Source organism: Erpetoichthys calabaricus, chromosome 1 (genome assembly GCF_900747795.2).
Source record: "Erpetoichthys calabaricus chromosome 1, fErpCal1.3, whole genome shotgun sequence".
Lineage (NCBI taxonomy): Eukaryota > Metazoa > Chordata > Cladistia > Polypteriformes > Polypteridae > Erpetoichthys > Erpetoichthys calabaricus.
Window position 1 is genome coordinate 166058394 of NC_041394.2, and position 22312 is coordinate 166080705.

Below are 22312 nucleotides of genomic sequence, written 5' to 3' on the forward strand. Positions count from 1 at the left end.
GGTATTGCATTAAACTGCATCCAGCCCTGTATGTAGGCCCTCTAACCTGCAGGGAAAAACTTTGGGGTTGGTGGCAGAATTGGCACTCCAGCCACCATAAAAAACTCACACTGTTCCACTTCATCTGAACTAGTGTGGTGCTGAGGTGTCACCCATTGCATGGCTGTACTTGGGTCCTAATCTGGATCCTGAGTTGGTTTGTTGTGTTGTGGGTGCAGCAATGCGCTGTATCAGCATGTGCTCCTGACCTCTCTTCTCTCTCTCTTGTTACTGGTCTGTTGCCAATGAACCTAATTAGTCACAAAATGTTTCTGCAACTGTTTCTTTTAAGTACCACTTACTTTTCCAGTCGTTTATTACATGGTCCCAACTTTTTTGAGATGTGCTACTGCCATGAAATTCAAAATGAGCTAATATTTTTAATGAAATAGTAAAATGTCTCACTTTCAACATTTGATATGTTTGCTGTGTTCTGTTGTAAATAAAAAAGGAGTTTGCGAGATTTGCAAATCATTGCATTCTGTTTTTATTTACATTTTACAAAGCGTCCCAACTTTTTTGAAATTGTGGTATCTATCTATCTATCTATCTATCTATCTATCTATCTATCTATCTATCTATCTATCTATCTATCTATCTATCTATCTATCTATCTATCTATCTATCTATCACCCACAACAAATGCAGAGTAGCAGCTTTCATCATGAAATATAAAAAACAACAACATTGTTATTTCCCACCATACTAAACAAGTTTCAAAAATTGTTTGAATCAATTAATTCATGTGCATTATGTTATTTAATAACATATAACCACGAAAATTGTAGTTAAAGAAATTTTCTTTTCTTGCTTTTTAGTGCATTTATAACTAAAGTAAATAAAATCGTTTTACTTAAAAAAAAATTATATATTTTTTAAGTCATTGCAATTTAAACTTTCATTATGTTCCACTGCAAATGTGATTGTGCAACTCATATTTTTGCAAAGCAATGCAGTGTAAAAAAGAATATATTGTAGAGGCAGTAAAAGATACAAGAACACAGGAAAATGTTTTTTTCATTTTTTTCCCAGCAAGAGTCAATGCTTCATAGCAGTAGCTGGGCAGATGCATATTGCTATGAAAACGTATTTGCTTCATTCCTGATTTTCTCAGTTATTTCAAGTGTGTTACATGGAATGTTTCAGGTATTTAACCAAAATCTAAAATTAAATAAACCTATTAGATAGACCTAAGTGAAATAAATCTCTTCTTATTTTCTGAAACCACTTTTTCCAGTGAGGGGTGATGAGTGAAATAAATACCACATTTTATTTCAGTTGCGTCATTTATTGAATGAACAAAGTTATCCAACACCTATTTGCACCTTCTGAAATAAGAAATTGTCCCCTTACACTTAACTGGTTGCTCCTCATTTAGCTGCAAGGACTGAAAACAAATGCTTCCTTTATTTAGTATCAGTCTTTTAAATCACCAAAGACAATTTTTTGTGAACTCTTGTAGAGCTGCTTTACCACAGATACATATTTAACCATGAGCTGTTCATTTCACATTCTTCCACAACACCTACAGTGCATCTGGAAAGTATTCACAGTGCATCACTTTTTCCACATTTTGTTATGTTACAGCCTTATTCCAAAATGGATTAATTTCATTTTTTTCCTCAGAATTCTACACACAACACCCCATAATGACAACGTGAAAAAAGTTTACTTGAGGTTTTTGCAAATTTATTAAAAATAAAAAAATTGAGAAAGCACATGTACATAAGTGTTCACAGCCTTTGCCGTGAAGCTCGAAATTGAGCTCAGGTGCATCCTGTTTCCCCTGATCATCCTTGAGATGTTTCTGCAGCTTAATTGGAGTCCACCTGTTGTAAATTCAGTTGACTGGACATGATTTGGAATGGCACACACCTGTCTATATAAGGTCCCACAGTTGACAGTTGCATGTCACAACCAAGCATGAAGTCAAAGGAATTGTCTGTAGACCTCTTTGACAGGATTGTCTCAAGGCACATATCTGGGGAAGGTTACAGAAAAATTTCTGCTGCTTTGAATGTCCCAATGAGCACAGTGGCCTCCATCATCTGTAAGTGGAAGAAGTTTGAAACCACCAGGACTCTTCCTAGAGCTGGCCGGCCATCTAAACTGAATGAGGGGAGAAGGGCCTTAGTCAGGGAGGTGACCAAGAACCCGATGGTCACTCTGTCAGAGCTCCAGAGGTCCTCTGTGGAGAGAGGAGAACCTTCCAGAAGGATAACCATCTCTGCAGCAATCCACCAATCAGGCCTGTATGGTAGAGTGGCCAGACGGAAGCCACTCTTTAGTAAAAGGCACATGGCAACCCACCTGGAGTTTGCCAAAAGGCACCTGAAGGACTCTCAGACCATGAGAAAGAAAATTCTCTGGTCTGATGAGACAAAGATTGAACTCTTTGGTGTGAATGCCAGGCGTCACGTTTGGAGGAAACCTGGCACCATCCCTACAGTGAAGCATGGTGGTGGCAGCATCGTGCTGTGGGGATGTTTTTCAGCGGCAGGAACTGGGAGACTAGTCAGGATAAAGGGAAAGATGACTGCAGCAATGTACAGAGACATCCTGGATGAAAACCTGCTCCAGAGCGCTCTTGACCTCAGATTGGGGCGACGGTTCATCTTTCAGCAGGACAACGACCCTAAGCACACAGCCAAGATATCAAAGGAGTGGCTTCAGGACAACTCTGTGAATGTCCTTGAGTGGCCCAGCCAGAGCCCAGACTTGAATACGATTGAACATCTCTGGAGAGATCTTAAAATGGCTGTGCACCGACGCTTCCCATCCAACTTGATGGAGCTTGAGAGGTGCTGCAAAGAGGATTGGGCGAAACTGGCCAAGGATAGGTGTGGCCAAGCTTATGGCATCATATTCAACAAGACGTGAGGGTGTAATTGCTGCCAAAGGTGCATCAACAAAGTATTGAGCAAAGGCTGTGAATACTTATGTACATGTGATTTCTCAGTTTTTTTATTTTTAATAAATTTGCAAAAACCTCAAGTAAACTTTTTTCACGTTGTCATTATGGGGTGTTGTGTGCAGAATTCTGAGGAAAAAAATGAATTTAATCCATTTTGGAATAAGGCTGTAACATAACAAAATGTGGAAAAAGTGATGCGCTGTGAATACTTTCTGGATGCAATGTATATTGTGTTTAGATCAGGGCCATGGCTAGGCCAGTCCAAAACATTAATGTTGCTTCTTTTCAGCCATCCTAAAGTACATTTTATTTTGTGTTTTAGATTGCTGCCTTGCTGCATGACTCAAGTATGTTTTAGATTTATGTCAGAAGACAAATGACCCTAGGCTCTCCTTAAGAATTTCATGTTATGAAGAAAAATGTATGGTTCCTTCTGTTAAGGCAAGAGGTCCATGTCCTGAAGCAGAAAAACACCCCCACACTATCTTCACTATGTTTGACTGCTGATCTGTTGTTCCTTCTGTGAAATGCTATATTTTCTTAAAGACAAGCTTAATGGGACCCATATCATATTGCATTTCTTAAACAGTATGAAATGGCTTCCTATTAATCAGAGTTCAGTAACAAACAGTGAGTGGTTCAGGGCAAGTAAATTAACAAGTTTTAGAATGTATTAAAAGTTTACCACATGCTAGAACATAAGGACTTAAAAAATTTGACCTACACAATTGACACTCATTTCAAGTAATAAATTTGTTTAGTATGTGTCTACAATCATCTTGAATATCAAGACCTGTCAAGTTCTATTGCATTAATAAAAGTATGGCTTAAAGCTGTCTCTAAAGAAAGGTGAAGAGTCACTCAGAATTTGGAAAACGTTCTAAGCTACTATGATAATTTGTTTATAGTCATTCATATAATATAATGTCTCATATTTGTCAAATTTGTCATGTCATATTTTTTGTTATACAGTATAATTGTGTTCATTATTAGCCATGCAAGTGCTATTGAAAAAGTTTAATATCAATCTTGTGCTTGATAAGTACATGAAAAAGATGGAAAAAAGTTACTGCTCTTTTTTTAGCACAGATTTTTAGCAGAACTTGGAGGCTTGTAAGAGTATCCACATGAAGAATCTCTGAACAATATTATGATAAAAACTCTTCAAATCTTCTGATAGAATTTTTTCTATTTCCTGTTGTTGACTTAGCTTGGCACATAGTTCTTAGAGAGCAGGTTCAAATCACATGAGTGTACATACCTGAAGTATGCTTATGATTAATACTAAAACCTATTCTTTGAGTATAACACTTTTAATAGTTAGCACCATCCTAAGGTGCCCTATACATTTGTTTGACCAAACTTGCACAGAATCAACTATAATTCAGTCATGGGACTGAATATGTTATCTTTCAGGTCCAGGTCCTTTATAATTCTTTTAACACTTGACCATGAATAAGTCTTTTTAATGAATAAAAGGCAAAGGTCAAACATTCAATAATGAAAATATGAGTACTAAATCACATTATTTATGCTGAGTTCAGAAAAAATGTTCCAACGTTTTTTGAATATTTTAAATATTTGAAGAATAGATTATGTAAATTGTTACAGAATAAGATGAATTTTTTAAAAGCTTTACTTCAAAGAGTTCAAGCAATGTTCAAATTCTCCACTAAAAGGTAGTTTATCTGTTCATGGCAATATTATCAGCAATGCGCATTGTGTAATTCAAACAACAGCCAGTGAGTGCATCATGGACTGAGGTGGTAAATAAACTGGCATATTCTGACATTTCCTGAAAAACACCTGCCAGAGGCACATGAGCTTTTTAAGACTGGCAATGTCCTTATGTAAAGCTGCAATGTATTCAGTCCAGCATCTTAGTAAGCAAGTCACACCATTCTTAAAATGTGTGGTCATAATGGCTTTCATAGTGAGTCACAGGTCAGATTACTTTACATGTATGGGACACTTACTTGTAAAGTTTTACATTGGCAACATTGACAAGTGTGATAGTTAGGGGGCGCTATCGCTCCCTTGAACCCTCAGACCAAACGCCAGACACCAGATAAAAGTCCAAATTATTATTTTATTAGGACAATAATGTGCACAAAGCACCCTCCACTCCACTATACTCATAAATATACACATTATATATCTTCCACACCCAGACGCGTTTCCACCCTTCCTCCCGACTCAGCTCGCCTGTCTGGAATCTCTCACAGTCCTTTATAGTCCTCGACCTGGAAGTGCTTCTGATCCCTCAGTCCATGTGACTTCCCAGCACTTCCGGGTCAGGTAAAAACTCTTCTTCTTCATCCCGGAAGTACGTCATTTCCTCTGTCGCTGTGACTAAGACATACTTCCGGGTTATAGGGAAAAGAGCAGTCCCTGCTCCTCCCTGCAGCATCCCCTGGAGGCCCCCATGGTATCCAGCAGGGCTGTGATGTAAAACTCCACTGTCCATGATGCCCTGCTGGAACTCAGGGTACCTCTATGTTGCAAGAAGGGCTCCACCTGGTGGCCTGGGGGTATTGGCCGGGATGAACGCCCGGCCATATCCCACACAAGGCACTTGGACTTGGCACCATGTCATTTTTAAACAAGTACTTAGTCACTTGGTCACAATGCCTTATGATATATTTAGATTTCAAGTTTCATGGTGTTGCATGATGCTGTATTGCAGCTCTTGGGACCTTTCAATTCTGCATGTTCTTGCTATAATTTTATACATTTCTTCTAGGTATTCTGGTTTCCTCTTCTATCACAGAAATAAGTGTATTATATTTCATAGCCGTAACAGCATCACCTGCCATCTGTGGAAAGAAGGCTGTAATGTTGAATGGGTGCATAGTGGTTACAGCTGTGAGTACAAAAGAAGGATGAGAAAACAGTTAAATAACTCGTAAACTTACATCCTTATGTGTATACATGTAACTTGTATGGTTAAAAGTGTGCCTGCTTAAATAACTCCTCATTGAATTAAATCTATCTAAGCAAAAAAATACTTATTTACATACAATTCTTGAATAAACACTCTGTCATCAATGAGAATTGGTTTTCCTTGTTTTTCTTTATCAAGAACTTTACCTTTTGATCTCAAGGTACCTCTAAACCAAATAACATACAGCAGGCCATATGTCAAAACTAGCAATGACAATACCAACATTATTTTAAGTTTGCCAAGTTATGGAGATATGGGCTCTTCAACTACATCATGAGGCTGTCATATCTCCTTGGCTTCAACTTTAAGGGAGCAGAGTGGATACTTGAAACTAAACTACCCATGATGAACATAATACTGAATAGCAAAATAATAAATCAGCACAAAAGGACAAATACAAAGAAAAGACCAATGGAAAATTACTGAAAATACATAAAAATTATTACATTAAGGAAGACTTTACTTGAACCAGGCACAAAACCTTGGCTAAACCACAGCATATATAAAAGATAATAAAACTCATGCCAAAACTGAACTGCCCTTAAAACTTTATTCATTTATTTCAATTTTGTGGAAATATTAAAAAATGGATAGTATGGACTTACCTAATTACCTAGACCCTAGCTAGCTCCCTGTCTGGCAAGACAGGAATTAAATTTTTAGCTTTTGTACCACTTGATTTTTAAATGTTTATTTTATTTTAAACATTGTGTTCTCCTCTATCTGACTTCATAAAGATCAACCCCAATTAAAAATGAAATACAGTATAACAGCAATCTGTTCAACTGATTGATTATTAGAAGCATTACAAAAATGTATTAGGTGTTCTTGAAAATACTCCTATTTATAAAAAAGTGAAGTTTTGTCTTTCCATTATTTTCTATCTAATTTAAAAATCCTAAGGCTGGGGAAAAAGCTGTGAGGCAGTTACTCATTCAGTAACTTGCCAGGTACCATGTTTACCTGAACATGTCTGCAACCTGCCAAGGATAGCATCACAGAGTAGACAAGAAAGACAGAAGTTTAACGCTGCAGTTTTAGGCTGAAAGAAATCCATTTAAAATATCATCCACATAAATAAATAGTGTGCATGTTAACTCAAACTGGGCAGGAAACAAGTCGGCATCTGTATGTTTTAATGGATCTGGTATGAGCAAGGTAATGATTACTTGGCTTTGATTGACCTTGGCAATAGGAAATGTTCAAGCCAATTTTTGATTTATTATTTGTTTAAAAAATGGGGTGAGGAAGAGTTAGAACGCAACAAGCCTGCATTTTTCTTTTTAATACATTTGGCAAGGGCCTTGTCTACAAATGTTTCTGTCTAAAGTAGGAAAAAATGTGGCATTGCTTTAAATGTACTTTACAGAAAAGTAAAGGTGTTTATACATTTTTTCTATGTGAATAATGAGTCCCTGGCCTTGAATATATTTCTCCTAAATACAGGAAAATTATTCTGGAAATGTAACAGTATAAAGGGATTTTATTCTCACGCCAATGGTAAGATTATTAACTTTTTAGAAAAAAAAACAAGAAAATGTTTTTATTTTGCATGTCTGTACTATAATAAACAAGCAGCTGTAAATTAAGGAAAGAACATTGGGTTTTGTCATTGCTGCTGTATATTATGGTAGACTAAAGGCAGATTTGGCTGCCATGACTTGGTCAATTTTTTAAATTAAAGTTAATTATGACATTCCCGTGTTGCAATGTTTTAATTAGAAAATGAATGAATGAATAATATGTTATTAAACAAACTTTTCAACCACCCACACTTCAATCAATCTAAAGGAAATAACCAGTCCTTAATGGTACATGGCAGTGCTGCTACACCCATATCAGCACAGGATGATTTTTTTTTCACCAATTAACTTAAAACTGACATCTTTAGGATAAAGAGAAAAAATAGAGAAAATACAATGCAAATTTCACACAGATAGCACCCAAGCCAGTAGGCTGTAGCACTGACTCCTAAGTAAACTATATATGTTTGTATGTAATGTACTCATGCATTTGTTTGAAAATCTTTCATTTAAAAAAATGTCCTGTTCAACATTGACTGTAAATAGTATAACATGAAATTTGTAAGACCATGTGGTTTTAAGGGAAGTAGGTTTAAGACATGATTAATATTTTTCACTATTACACTGCTATTTTGTTTTATTGTTTGTATATCAGTATACAAGCTTCATATCAATAAGTCTGGTAAATGGGTCAAAATCTTTAATCACAGCACTATCCTTCTAGTAAATACAGTAAGGATGCAACTTTTCACTAAAATATTTAAATAGGTCTGTTCAATATGTACATAACAAGTAACCATTTTCTGCTACATTTACTCCAGTACTTTATATATTTCAGATTCATAGGTTTCACCTGCATTCAGCCCAAAGAAGAGATTTTTACTAATCAAGTACAAGTGAATATTATGAAAAAAATAAAATTGTTTTTCACTACTGTTTTTTTAACTAATTATTCTTATTATTATATACAAAGTGTCATTCTAATCAATATATCCATTTTTTTTTTTTAATTACAAATGGCAGAACAATCCAGAACAGAAGGGAGCAGGATAATAAAAGCCATTTGGGGAAGAAAAAAAAGATTGGAATGAAAAACATCTGATAGTTAGTATAGCTGTCATACAAATAAGTAAAGTAGCATGCATTTTATTTTCTCTTGTATGTACCAGCTTCTGGTGTGGGTGGCTTGGTATCATAACCCCACAGTGGACTTAAATGTAATTGGTAATCATATTTAGTCTAAACACAAAAACTTTTGTTACTATAAATTTATAACAAAATTATAATACCCTGGCAAAGACAGGAAAAAAAGCACAGTTTCAAAAAGTTTTATGAAATATGGAAGTGTGATCTATCAACAGAGCAAAGGCACAACATAGATTTTGATGGTGTTGTAATTTTTAGGACATTTCTCTTTCAGTCAAGAAATCCAGAAGAAATGAGAGTATATTATAAGAAAAGAAAACGCTTTCCATTGCAAAAAAGACTAATTTACTTAATACAGTAAATTAGATAGATAGATAGATAGATAGATAGATAGATAGATAGATAGATAGATAGATAGATAGATAGATAGATAGATAGATAGATAGATAGATAGATAGATAGATAGATAGATAGATAGATAGATAGATAGATAGATAGATGATAGTGTGGCAGGTGGCTGGGTGTGGTCCGCAGCCGCCTGCCTATTTAAGGAGCCGCCTCCCTACAATCAAGGCTGGAGTCGGGTGAGGAGGTGGACAAGGTCAGAGGAGGCGGCAGGAGAGGCCCTGAGTGTTGTGTTGGAAGAGAGGGAGAGATGGCTGTGAAGAGCCAGGACTTTGGGTGACGGCTGGGGTTTGTGTGGTGCACTGAAGACTTTGTAAATAATAGTGACTTTGTGTAAATAAACGTGTGGTGATGGCTTGTAATGTGTCTGCCTGCCTGTGTCCGGGAGCATCCTTTCACAATAGATAGATAGATACTTTATTAATCCCAAGGGGAAATTCACATACTCCAGCAGCAGCATACTGATACAAAAAACAATATTAAATTAAACAGTACGGTAATAAAAATGCAGGTAAAAACAGATAATAAAAAATATAATAAACAAATAAATAATATAAAACAAATAATAACAGGTAATAAAAAATTACCATTATATAATTAGTTTAACCCCTTGTGTCTTGTTATTTTCTCAGCTAGGCAATGCTAGTATATATGTTTCGACTGGTATGTTCTGAGCAATCAGAATATTTACTGTTGAACTGAAATTTCAACCTACATTGCAGAAATAACAATACATAAATGAGAACAAAAGGACAACAAAAGAGTACAACAAGAAAAATAACAGGAATAAAGTAAAAGCTGTGACCATTAACAACAGTCATCTTGCATTCCTCCATTATTTTTTGTGACCACCACTTGACACAAACACTGTTTAACACCTCTAATCCATGCAGCCATTGAGCCTTTGTAAATAGTGAGATTTTACCCCACCCCTGCAGAAGGGCCTGGTGACGTCTCTGGCTATTGGCAGACAGATACTCATGTCTCCAGATGTTGCAATCCTTAGAATGCCAAGGGTAATTTATGGGGTTACGGTCAGTGAAAGCAAACCAAGGCCAGCACCTACACACCAGCATGTACTTACCAAGACTGCTGTGGTTACAGTAGTTATGGTGGCCTACTAATGCCCTGCTGTTGGGAAATGACATCCAGTAAAGTTTTACCTTGATTTAAGACCGGTAGGATAGTGACTGTCATTTTCATGTATACAGGCAGTTTCAGCAGCTGTGTGAATCAATCTCTCAGATGGACCAGTCTGATATTTTAGTCCTGCTCTAGTTTGGTTATTAGAGGGCAACCTGATCTTGGAAGCCATCTGTCCTAATGGTCTTCTACAGTTATGGCATAGTTGAACTGAATCCATAATTTCAATGGTGATACATGATTTACCTGTATGCAGTAAGCTAATAGTCCTTGCAGATACTACATGGGCTGGACCAGCATTGCAGCTAGAAGAGGAGATGGTTCCTTACCTGAATGGGAGGCTCCTTGAAGGCAGACAGGCATCCCGGCCAGGGAAGAGAAAGGGGCCAGACCCGGAAGAGATGGCCAGACTAGATGGGTGAACTTCCCACCAGAAGTGGAAGAGGGACTTTCTATTGCCCTCAGGCGCTAGATGACAGCAACCCCTCATACCGTCACTCATTCAGGAACCAGCAGGGAATGCCGAGAGTTGTAGTTCAGCAGCGCAGCCATGGGTGCCGCAAAGGGTCGCTGCAGGGAGATGAGATCCCCAAAATATGGGAATTCCATGTGACCTAGAAGTACATCCAACAGGCAGTGGCCCTGGCACTGAAAGTACTTCTGGGTCCTCAATGAAAGGCATTGCACTCCCTTATACAGGCGAGTCGGAGCGGTTTGGATGTAGAGCAACATTTGACTTGAAGGGGCAGTGCGGTACAAAGAAGACAGGTTATTGGAGAGAAAGAGAGAGAACCTGTGTTTGTGTGCTTTTGCAACTTTGTGAAGTACTGAGTATAATAAATACACCATTGTTTGAACCCGAGACTCTTGTTGTTATTGTGTTTAGGGGTTTGGGGCTTGCTGATGTCCTGGTTTCTAACACACCCTCTGCTCTGATTCTGGTAACATTTTAGGCATTATGGAATATATGGAAAAATAACTAGGTATGGCTTTTGCCTTGCTGTAACCTATGCTTTGAATTAAGGTGATCTGATCGGGCTTTTACCATCTGAACCACATTGTGTAAGAGTGCAACTAACAAGCTTTTTTGTGTTTGGCAAGCTATAACGTATGCAGTGAGGTACTGCATTGCTTTTTCAGAGAACTAAAATAAATTGACAACTTTATGAGAAAGTAAAAGCAAGTAAGAATTTTATTGTGATGTGTACATATTGTCACGCTTGGGTCACAGATTTGCACAGAGACACAGGAGGTTGTGGAAAAAAGGAACTTTATTCAAAGCACTGCAGACAAACATTTGTCTCTTTTCAAAATTTTAAACGTGCTCCATGACAAGTCAGAGATGACAGTTCCGCCAGGAGCAGAGAATGTCAGAGAGAGAGAGAGAAACAAAACAACCAATTCCAAAGCTGACAGGCGCTGCACAATACTTTTAAGTAAGCGGAGTACCGCGTCAGAGGTTTATCGCGCGTTATAGCGCAAGTAAGAAGGGTAAGAAGCAATGTGAAGTAGACTGTCAGCTGTTTCAGGGGTTTTCCCAGGGGCGTCTGTGTCCTCTGAGGGTGCGATCAGCGCTCCAGCTTACAATATAAAAGTAAAATTCAACTTGATGTTGTCTCTAGATTCAGTTAACTCCCTGGGGCTTTAAACCCCTTCCTGGGGTGACTTCTTGGCAAACCTCAAAAGTAACTCAAAGGTAATTTATAGCTCTGCTTTCTATACGTACATACGGATAAAATTTTGTCTAGCAAAATCAGTTCCTGCTACTCTGCTTTCTTATTTGGTCCTGCACATTGTATATCTTGTCCAACAACCTTAAATAAACTACGCACATTTGGCACAATGATACATGATTGGCAGAGTATTTTGATTTCCTAAGTAACTAGAAAGAAGAATATAAATGGATACCCAGTTCAAACGGAAAATGAAGACAACTAAAGTTAATGTATTCATTGACATATAGAAAAGGATGGCATGTGAACAGGAAAAGAAAGAATCAATTTGAAATTCTTAATGAAGTCTGGTGAGAAACCTGGAGCTCTGGTTGTACCTACCAAGTTGACTCAGCCATTCCTTCAGGAATTTGTGTATAAACTCTGCAGTCTCTGTATGTGTGTGAAGGCTAAATGATGATACTGTTTTTATAGTTGTATCATTTCCAAAGTCAGGTAAGTTAAATTAATACAAGCAGTTGATTATTGACATTTACTACTTCTCTATTTGTGTTATAACAAATCCAAATCAAGGCAGTCTGCAGATGAAATAATATGTTATACACATCATACATGTGCAAGGCATTGAAATTGCCAAAATTCATGATTGCAATTACAGTTAATGAAGAAATAATGACTAATTACCAGATCGCAATGTGACGCAAAACATTCACATTTTAAAAACGGAAATATTTCTTTGACGCTGGAGTTAATCTGTGAACAAATTAAGTGAATACTTCTATAGCTGACTAAATGTTTACATTGCAATTTCAGCAACAGGTGGGAAAACATTAACATTCATTTGGAATGTGGATCATCTTGTACAATCACTCTCCAAACATTTAACCAGTTTTTAATTGCATGGAAGGATGCAGATGTAGGATGTAAAGGGCTTTTCATTTATTTCATAAAACTGTTTGGCATATGTGTGCTGAAAAAAGAAAGTACTTAATCACTGACAAATAACATTTTGACTGTGAATCTTCTTTGGAATAGTAGAGAAAGGAAAACTTTTATGAAACACTGAAGACTTTTTTTTATTCTTGTTTGAATTTCAATTGAAACATCTCCTTATATGTTTATAATAGTTTTTTTTCTTAAGAAGACTACAGTTGATTTATTTGAGCAAAATGTGATTCCCTAATCCAGACACTATGTGGAGATTAGATGTTCTCCATATTCCCTTTGAGTTTTCAACAGAGTTTTGATTCATGTGCCACAGACATTGTTTTCAAGTCTTAAACCATTATCCAATATCAGATAAAGGGCACCACAGACAAAAAATAACACCTTTTTTTAATTTACTTCATTTGCCTAATGATTGGCTACAGCCTGCTCTGCTCAATATAGACCTCATTTATTTTGACCATTACCATTGGAGACAAGTTGCCAACACACACATACACTTTATTTATATTTATTTTTAAGCATCTTCATCAGAGAGTCACATTTTGAGTTCCTCCCAGGTATGTAATTCCACTGAGAACTAACTACACCCTGAGCTGCCACTAACTATGTTATCTCCCTTTTCCTTCACTGTACCAAGAAACCGCCAAGTGAGGGCAACTTACTCCACCCCTTCATGTCCCTGGGTCATTAAAGCTCGACCACCCAGAAGGAGGCATCACTTCATGACCGAGCAACCAAAGAGACAGAGCTCCTCTATTACCTAACAGCAAGATTATTTTGCCGCAAGCTTAAAGGAAGCTATCATTTATTGCGATTTTGACACCATTGTGCATTTGTTTTTAGTTTGATTCTGTTTGAAGTACATGAGAATGGCCCGGGTTGGTTGACCTGTCATTTCCTCGGATAACCACAATATACTGTGAATCTCAGTACTTTAGCAAAATCAACTTTATTCAGCTTGAAACAGGAATAGCACAGTTATTTATTGTAGTGGGATCCTATACACAGACAAAGCAATCAGGCAGGGTCATGGCCAAGTAATACTGTTCCCTGCATTTATAATGTTCCTTGAATCACCCATTGCCGATAAGCGTGGTCGTCTCGGATTTGCTTTTGCGGTGAGCCGCTGCAGCGCTGGAAGCCTGCAGTTGCCCCGGCAATGGAGAAGCTGTCTTCCACAGATGTGGTGATCGCGCTTCAGGACACTCATTGGCATGTCGTCCTGTTGGGGGGAGTCCCAAAAGAGTTTAGAAACCTTATAATATATATATGATTGTGGATGCTTCACTATCCCAGCGAGGGTGGTTGGTGATACCTTCCCTTGACAGAATGCCAATTTAATGTTTAATGTTTTGCGTTACCTTTTCAAAGCAGTGTGGAATGTTTGAAACATCAACTTATATTTTTTACCAGCAGTTCATCTCACTACCGTTTTAAATTGCTTTATTCAACCAAAATCATCAGCTTTGCCAGATGCTAAAAGTTAAACTGGTAACCGCATACTGGAGGTCACCTCGCTTTTTAACTTGTACAAACAGTGTATTTTTTAATTTCTAAATTTGCACTACAGGTGTAACATAATTCTAGAGTTTAATTAATGACTTTTTAGCAGAAAGTCAGAAATGCAATTTTTCTGAATGTTGGTGGTATGAGTTTGATAGGAGAACGATTTGCAGTATATTTAAGCACTGAAACCATAGACTAGTGGAGTCCCCTAAAATCTAATTTACAATACAGAGTATATTAACTATTTTAAAAAAGCATAGCAAATACTGTGACTGCAGTGGCAGCTGACTAGACTTGCACATTAATTAAATTCTTAACTATTCAGAACTGTAAGCAGCTTTGATTTTGTTTCTCTTTAGTTTTAACCCAGACAGGTTAATAGCTAAATAAAGTGTAACTACTAAAACAACTGAAGGAATGAATTCCTACTGATGTGATGCCATCATATTTCGAGGAGGTTTTTCTCCTCTGTTCCAATCTAAATGAAAGTTTAAAACTTGTCAAAAACTATTTAGTACAGAGCATCCTGGAACACCTGACTGCTCTTCTATTTCTATTTTTAAAAGGTTCTGCCACCCCTGCCTTTAAATCATACCAACCATTTTTCTCTTATTTTTAATTTTTGTGTCTTTACTCATTTAATTATTATGTTATTAATATTTTGTAAAGTTTGCACTTGCATTTACCAGTGAACTGGTACAGAGTTCTAAACCTGCACTCATTGAAGAGCTTTATACAAAAATAAAGTGAATTGAATTGATGGGCAGTGTCTGTGTACATCTACAAAATGGAGCAACAGATAAAAATAAAGTGGGTTAGAGATACAATGTTTCAGCCATACAAGTTTCATATATAGGAGGGAGATGATGGTTAATGGTCAGGCAGGTAAAAGGAGTATATTGAGCTGATAGAAGGGATAAATGTATGGATTGGAACAGTTGTTTATACAGTTTTTATTTCCCCCTCTAGAGAAAAGAAACACCACCAGAAGGAGGACTGGCATCAAGAATAATAACACTGCAATCCAGGAAATTTCTGCCAGTTGTGAATCAGGTGTTGTAGAATGCAAAACACTCTCCTACAACTAAATTAATTCCTTACATGTTTGCAGCCCTCTGTAGCTTAATTTTTGTTCCCTTAAAACTTTTGGTTTTGTAGATTAAACTTAGTCTCCTGACTGGAACCCCAACCTTTTAACATATATTTGTCATTGCTAAATTAAAAGTGAAACACCATAGAGGAGGGGGAAAAGCAGCCTTAAGATAAGAGGAAGGGAAAGTTCAAACATCAATCAGTCATTTAGGTGTGATCCAAGTGTAACCGGTCTCCACCGCACATGCCGTACTGCTGCGTCCTGGCCTATGGATTCAGTTAACCCTTAAAGCTTCTGCGTTGTGATTTATATGCAACGTGCCGTACAAACCACCACGAAAGACTACTGCAAACACCCTTTAGTTCTTGATGTTTTCTCTTTTTTTATTAATGGTCTGAAATATTAAACAGAGAACATAAAAAGTGACAATTCAAGATCTGTGATTCCTCCTATTAATAAAAGAAAATCACGTAGAAAGGCTGTTGAATGCTCACATTAACATATAACCAAAATTAATAGAAAAGCATTCAAAACATTTCAAAACAACAACTGTATACAACAAAAATCATATTAGAATTTCTGTCATATACAAAAAAATGAACTCAAACAATTTAAAATAATTTAATTAATTTTACCATACAGGAAATAACAGCGTGCTTACCTCCTCTCTCAGTAACACAACGAATACTGGGAGAGACGCACACTGATGACGTAACATAACACAACAAACAGAGTAGGGAAATATAACAGGATCACAACAGAAAACATACAACACAACGAATATCACCAGGATTTGGTGACACTCCAAACAATTAAACATTTTATTTTATACACCTGTTACATTCACCCCTCCTGCAAATCACCCACATCCTGATAATCTTTCCGATTAGTCACCAAACAACATGGTTTGCTTTTATCTGGCACAAGTATGAATGACAACTGAGTCATCTGGTTCATCTTGAAAGTTACCCTAAAAAAGAAGGTTAAGTGGTACATGAAGTTGATCAGGCTTCATAACCCCTTAGAATAATGCGACATCTAGTACGCCACATAACACTTTGCCAATATACAGGATGTATCAGGAATATATAATACTAGGGGGCTTCGCCCCCTGCTTGCTTCGCTCGCCAACCCCCGTGTTTGTAAGTAGGGTGTGTCTTGCAAGACTCTCGTTCTATGTTCCCGTGAGATGCACCGTGGCAGGTCTCTCTCGTCTCGCGGGTCTTTAAATTATCTTCCAAGAAGATCACGTATCGTAGACTATCAGGACAGGGGACAGGCTTTCTTTTTATAATAGAGAGACAGAGCAAAAAGAGATGAAGAATGACTAGTAAATGAACTCTTAAGAAAAGGTTTCTGAACCATAGTTTCAATGAGCCTGTTGACAGATTTAACCACCCTGCCAGTTTTTGTTCGAAAAAAACTAGCTTAAGTAGAAGCAAGGTTATGTATGGGTTGAGCAGCGTGTGAATGTGACACTACACCTGAGGGTAAATGTGGGACTACAGAAGAAGAAGGCTGTATAAATGGAGAGGCTGATGTTTCACTCAGAGCATCGGAAGATTAATTAGATCTCTGCATGGTGTTGTCTTGACATTCTATCTCATGTTTTGCCAGATAAGAGGGCAGAGTTGGAGAGCAGGAAGTCTGACAACTGTCACTATCTGTGACAGCAGGCGAATGAGAAACTAACATCCTGGACATGGGTGTTTGGGTAACTTCTCCTTTACCTGCATAGCTAATATGATCCTGGTTACCATCAACAGGAGTTAAGTTAGTATCTTCTTCATTTGCAAATGAATTGCATGTACAATCTCCAAAAGAAGTGCATAAATCTCTTCAGGATCCGCATCTGAGAGGTTCAGTGGCAAAAAAGTAACATCTAGTAGCAAGTTCCTATGTACCACTCTCTCATGTCCCTGTTCTTCCTTGATCTTATAAACATGATTTCGAGGGTTTCCATCCACAACAGTAAACACTGTGCTTTCCCATTTGTCAGCTAATTTTCTTTTGCATCGCTCATTCTTGGTAGCCACAAGCACACGATCACCAGGTCTGAGACAGGTGCCTTTGATCTTTTTGTTGTATTGCTGTGCCTGATGATGCTGCTCACTTAAGGAATGCTGCTGGGCAATATTCATTGCATTTTGCAAGTCACAGAGTAAAGTCTTTGCATACGTACTATAATCAACTACAACAGGGTCCTGCAAAACTTGTTTGAACATAATATCCACAGGTAGTCTTGGAACACGACCAAACATAAGGAAAAATGGAGCATATCCTGTTGTTTCATGCACTGTAGCATTGTAGGCAAAAGTTAATGTCTGAATCTGCTGAGGCCATAAGTGTTTTTCTCATAGAGGGAGGGTATGAAGCATGTTTCCAAGTGTGCGATTGAACCGTTCTGTCTCTCCATTCCCCATGGGGTGGTATGCAGTCGTGTGCGACTTGGATACTCCTGACAAATGAAGCAATTCAGCTATTAAATCACTCTAAAAATTTGCACCCTGATCAGTGTGTACCCTTTCAGGAAACCCATAAACACAAAATACATTATCCCAAAGTTTTTTAGCAATTTGCTTTGATGTTTGCTTAGCACAGGGAAATGCATGAGCCAGTTTTGTGAAATTGTCTGTAACCAAAAGGACATCCACAGATCTTTGCTTGTGATCTTCCACCGACCAGAAATCAAGGCAAACCAACTCCATAGGAGCAGAAGTCTTGATACTCTCTAATGGTGCTCGTGCAGCAGGCTCAGGGGACTTGGCAAAAACACATCTCTGATAGCATTTCACATAGGCTTTGATGTCATTTTCAATATCAGACCAGAAAAAAAGCTGTCTGGCCAGATACAGTGTTCGAGCCTGCCCCTGAGGTCCTGCCAGATCATGAATGCCAGATAGTGCTTTCTCCATCAACGAATAAGGAAGAACATACTGAATTTTCTTCTTACCCTGCACAGGGTCTTTAATCACTCTGTACAAGATGTCATTTTGAAATTCTAACCTATCCCATAGTTTCAACAACCTAAGAACCTTTGAATTTGCAACATGTTGTTCCCTTCGTGAAGGTCGTCTCTTTCGGATCACGAAAGGTAGCACCTTGGAAATGACAGGGTCATTTTGTTGTGCAAGTTGAAGTTGTTGTTCTGTAAATGCAGGAAAAGAACTCCTGGCCAGTGGAAAGTTGATGGACATGCTGAGCTAGACTAATAGCTCTAAACTCTGCACCTGTTTCCCAAGTGTGTGAGGACTGACACAAAGCCTGAGTCTCACTGCAGTCATAAAAAAACTTAATTTGAGTGTCCAGCTGAGGATGTGAACTGGTCTTTCCAAGTAGTTGTGGCTGGCAAATCATTCACAACACATCCTGCACTGTTCCTTCTGCTACTTTCTCAACTTCACGTAATAACTGACAATATGGTTCCTTTAAAAGTTGGCTGTTTATTGACTTTGTAAAGAGGTCTCGACTTAGTGCATCTGCAACAACGTTTTGTTTACCAGAGATATGTTTAAGGTCAAAAGTAAAACATGCCAACTTGGACACCCAATGCTGCTCACATGCATCAAGTTCAGGCTTAGTTAACAGATATGTAAGCGGGTTATTATCAGTCCATACTGTAAAGTTATGACCCTTCAACCAATGACTGAATTTTTCACAGATGCTTCATTTCAAAGCCAGAAATTCCAGCTTATATGCTGGATACCTTCTTTGGGCTGCACTTAAGGTCTTAATTGCAAAAGCAATTGGTCTAGCCTTCCCTTCACCAGGAACAAGCTGAGAAAGGACAGCACCAAGCACGTTAAGGGATGCATCTACAGAAAGAATGAATGGTTCGTTGAAATTGGGATGCGCAAGCACAACTGATTCGAGAAGTTGTGTCTTTAGTGAATGAAAAGCTATGGTAGAGCAGTTAGGAATAAAGTGCTGGTAGTAAAATACCATTCCCAAAAATGATTTAATTCTGTGCATAGAGGGAGTGCAGTCATTACCTTCCATTAGATCTCGTGTTGTTAGATTAGCAGTAGCTTCTACCTTAGAAGGATCAACTGAAACACCAGTGCTGTCAATAATATGACCAAGAAATTTCACAGTCGTCTGCATAAAGTGACACTTCTTTGGGGCCAATTTAAGATTATTCTCCCGTAACTGTTGGAACACAACCTGCAGACTACAAAGGGCATCTTCTTCAGTAGGAGAAAAAATTAAGAGATCATCCAAGTAGCATAGCAGCTTAGTGAAATTCAGATCCCCAAAAATACTGAGCATCATGCTCATAAAAGAGGCAAAAGGATGTTTCACAAAGATGTCTTTGTACTCTATTAGTAGTTGTACAAGCTTTTCTTTCGCAGAGCTACTGATCTGGCAGTCTTCAAACTTAATATCACTGAGCCCAAACTCAGCAAGAGTAGGAGTAGTACCAGAATAGAATCTATGGCACTTGTGGGACAAGTCTAGATTTTTCTCATCTGTCTTCATAAAAATACCTTGAAAAACATCTAGATCCTCCACAGCTAAACATGGTGACACATCAGCTATTTTACTATTCCGTTTCAAAGTAATTGACTTATCTGAAAGATTAAGAAGCTTAACTGGAATCCACCTATCACCCCACATTGGAGTGGTGACTCTGCCCACTAAAATTTTGCGTGGTCTAGCACTGGATGCAGTGGCCTCTAGTATTACAGTACTGCCTGGAGAAATGGGGGACTTTGCAGGGAGTTCCCCCCATACCAAGTATTCATGCCTAGGAAGAAGGGTTACAGCCTGTTTTAACACTAGAGTCCCAACCATAATTGGCATCATCCCATCTCTACATCTGTCAATACAGGTCATCATATTAAGGAACTGTTCTACATCAGGGTGTGACTGGGCACCAGTTCTTGAAGCAAGGTCCCAGTACTCACTGTGGCTTTTCATGTGATGAAGCAAATATTTGATTACATTTGTGCCCAAAATGAGATCAACATGCTGGCCTGGTACTAGTAGAGTAGGAAGAAGACAGGTGACACCATACAGACACATCTCTAAGTCATAAATACCTTCAAGATGTGTCTGTTGACCACCACAGCCAATCAAAACAACATTCTCTGCTGGTTGTATTGTTTCTGGTAAAAGTCCTGTACCCTGAAGCTGATGAACTGCAGTCATACTGATTGTTAGGGCCCACGATTTACTGTGGCAAGAATTCATAAATTCTGTGGCATGTATTTTTTAAATTCTGCGGCAAATGCAGTACCAGAACTCCATAAAACTAATTCGTAACCCAAGCAAAATAAATGTAATTTTTCTTATTCTTAATCCTTAATAATAATCAATCATAATTCGTAATACTATGTCACGCACGCGCGCATAGGGAGCCGCAGAACGACCCAGGGAGTAGCGCGAAATCTACAGCCAAAAGGGAATGGCGGGCAACTAACCTCTCTCTCTCTTTTCCCAGAAAGAAGGAAACGACGACACCATGAGTCTTCTAACGTCTTGCCACTTCCGCATTCTCCTTCCCCCTGATGACGTCAGAACTCCCAGCGTCCATTTCGTCTCCCTACCCAGCATTCCTCTGGTTAATTCCGGTCCCCACTATAAATCTTCCCCCATCCCGCCATACTGTGTTCGCTGGTTAATCTGTCAATGATCCTCTGGACTGTAGTTGAATTTTGTGAAAACTGTACAGTATACGGGGCCGGAAACCCCAAACCTTTATGCGAATTTGTGTCTTTATTTTACACTAATCAAATAGGTATATCAAAGCGTTCACATCCGCACATTTTAATCCACAGATTTGCTTTAGGCAAACGATGCTGAAACATATGTAGGCATAATATTATTCTCAACAAACTATCGAATAATGTTTCTAAAGTTATTGTTTATTTATTGTTGAAGAAAATGGCACTGTAAGCTCATAGGTTTTCTTGTGACAGAGAACATCGCAGTGGTGACAACTCTGATCCATATTTTGAGAACGAACGTTCCACATCAACAGAAGAGTTCAGCAACGCAATGTAAACTTTAGCAAGAGCTGCTAAGCGAGGCAGTCTGTCCTCTAAGGCACGCCAAAAAGCAGTGATATCAGCTGGAATTACTTCACGAGATGCTATGTCCAGATAAGCTTGCCATTCATCTGCTGCAGCAATCATTGTCGGCACTGATTGTGCATGATCAGGAAAATTCTTCGTTAAGAGTGGTAGCTGTCGTGGATCAAATATTCTCACAGATCTGAATATGTCTATTGCCGGCTGTTTGGTTCCCATAAAATATTCTTCAAGTTTAGCAGCAGCATTGTGCTTTGCATCTTCACAGCTGCTGGTTGCAGTTGGAAATCCGGACGATTTCAGGCAAGACAGTAAGTCAGACACTTTGTTGTAGACATCGACAGCCATGAATGACTGTGCCTCAAAAGAAGTCAGAGTGTTCATAATTGGCTGGCAGTGAACAGATACAAATTCAAGTTCAGCTCTCAGCTCGTTAAGTTTATCACTAATGAGATGATGCAATAGGCTAAAGAAAGAACTTAAAGAAGTAATCAAAACTAATCATACTAATATCAATATGCCTCAAATGATGAGATTTCATTCAGATTTGGTATTTTCTGCGGCAGTTAGGTTAATTCCGCTGCATGGCGTTTTACCGCTGCAAAACCCTAAATACCGCGGCGTGGCGTTAAATTCCGCGGGTCGCGGTAAATCGTGGGCCCTACTGATTGTACATGCCATGGAACCTGAATCTAGCATCCCTTGAAGCTTTACATGACCACCAACAATAACAGGAGTGTAAAACAGGTCATTAAACGCTTGCACCTTTTGAATGCTCTGAATAATCATTGTGCACCCCTCTTGAACACCAGCAAGGCAGTCTTCCCAATTACATTCATTTTGGAGGGTATCTAGCTATCCATTCACACTGTCCCTCCCTAAATGTGAGCTATTCAGTTTAAAGGCTGATCATTCTCCTGAGGAACCTCACTAGATAGTTGATAGC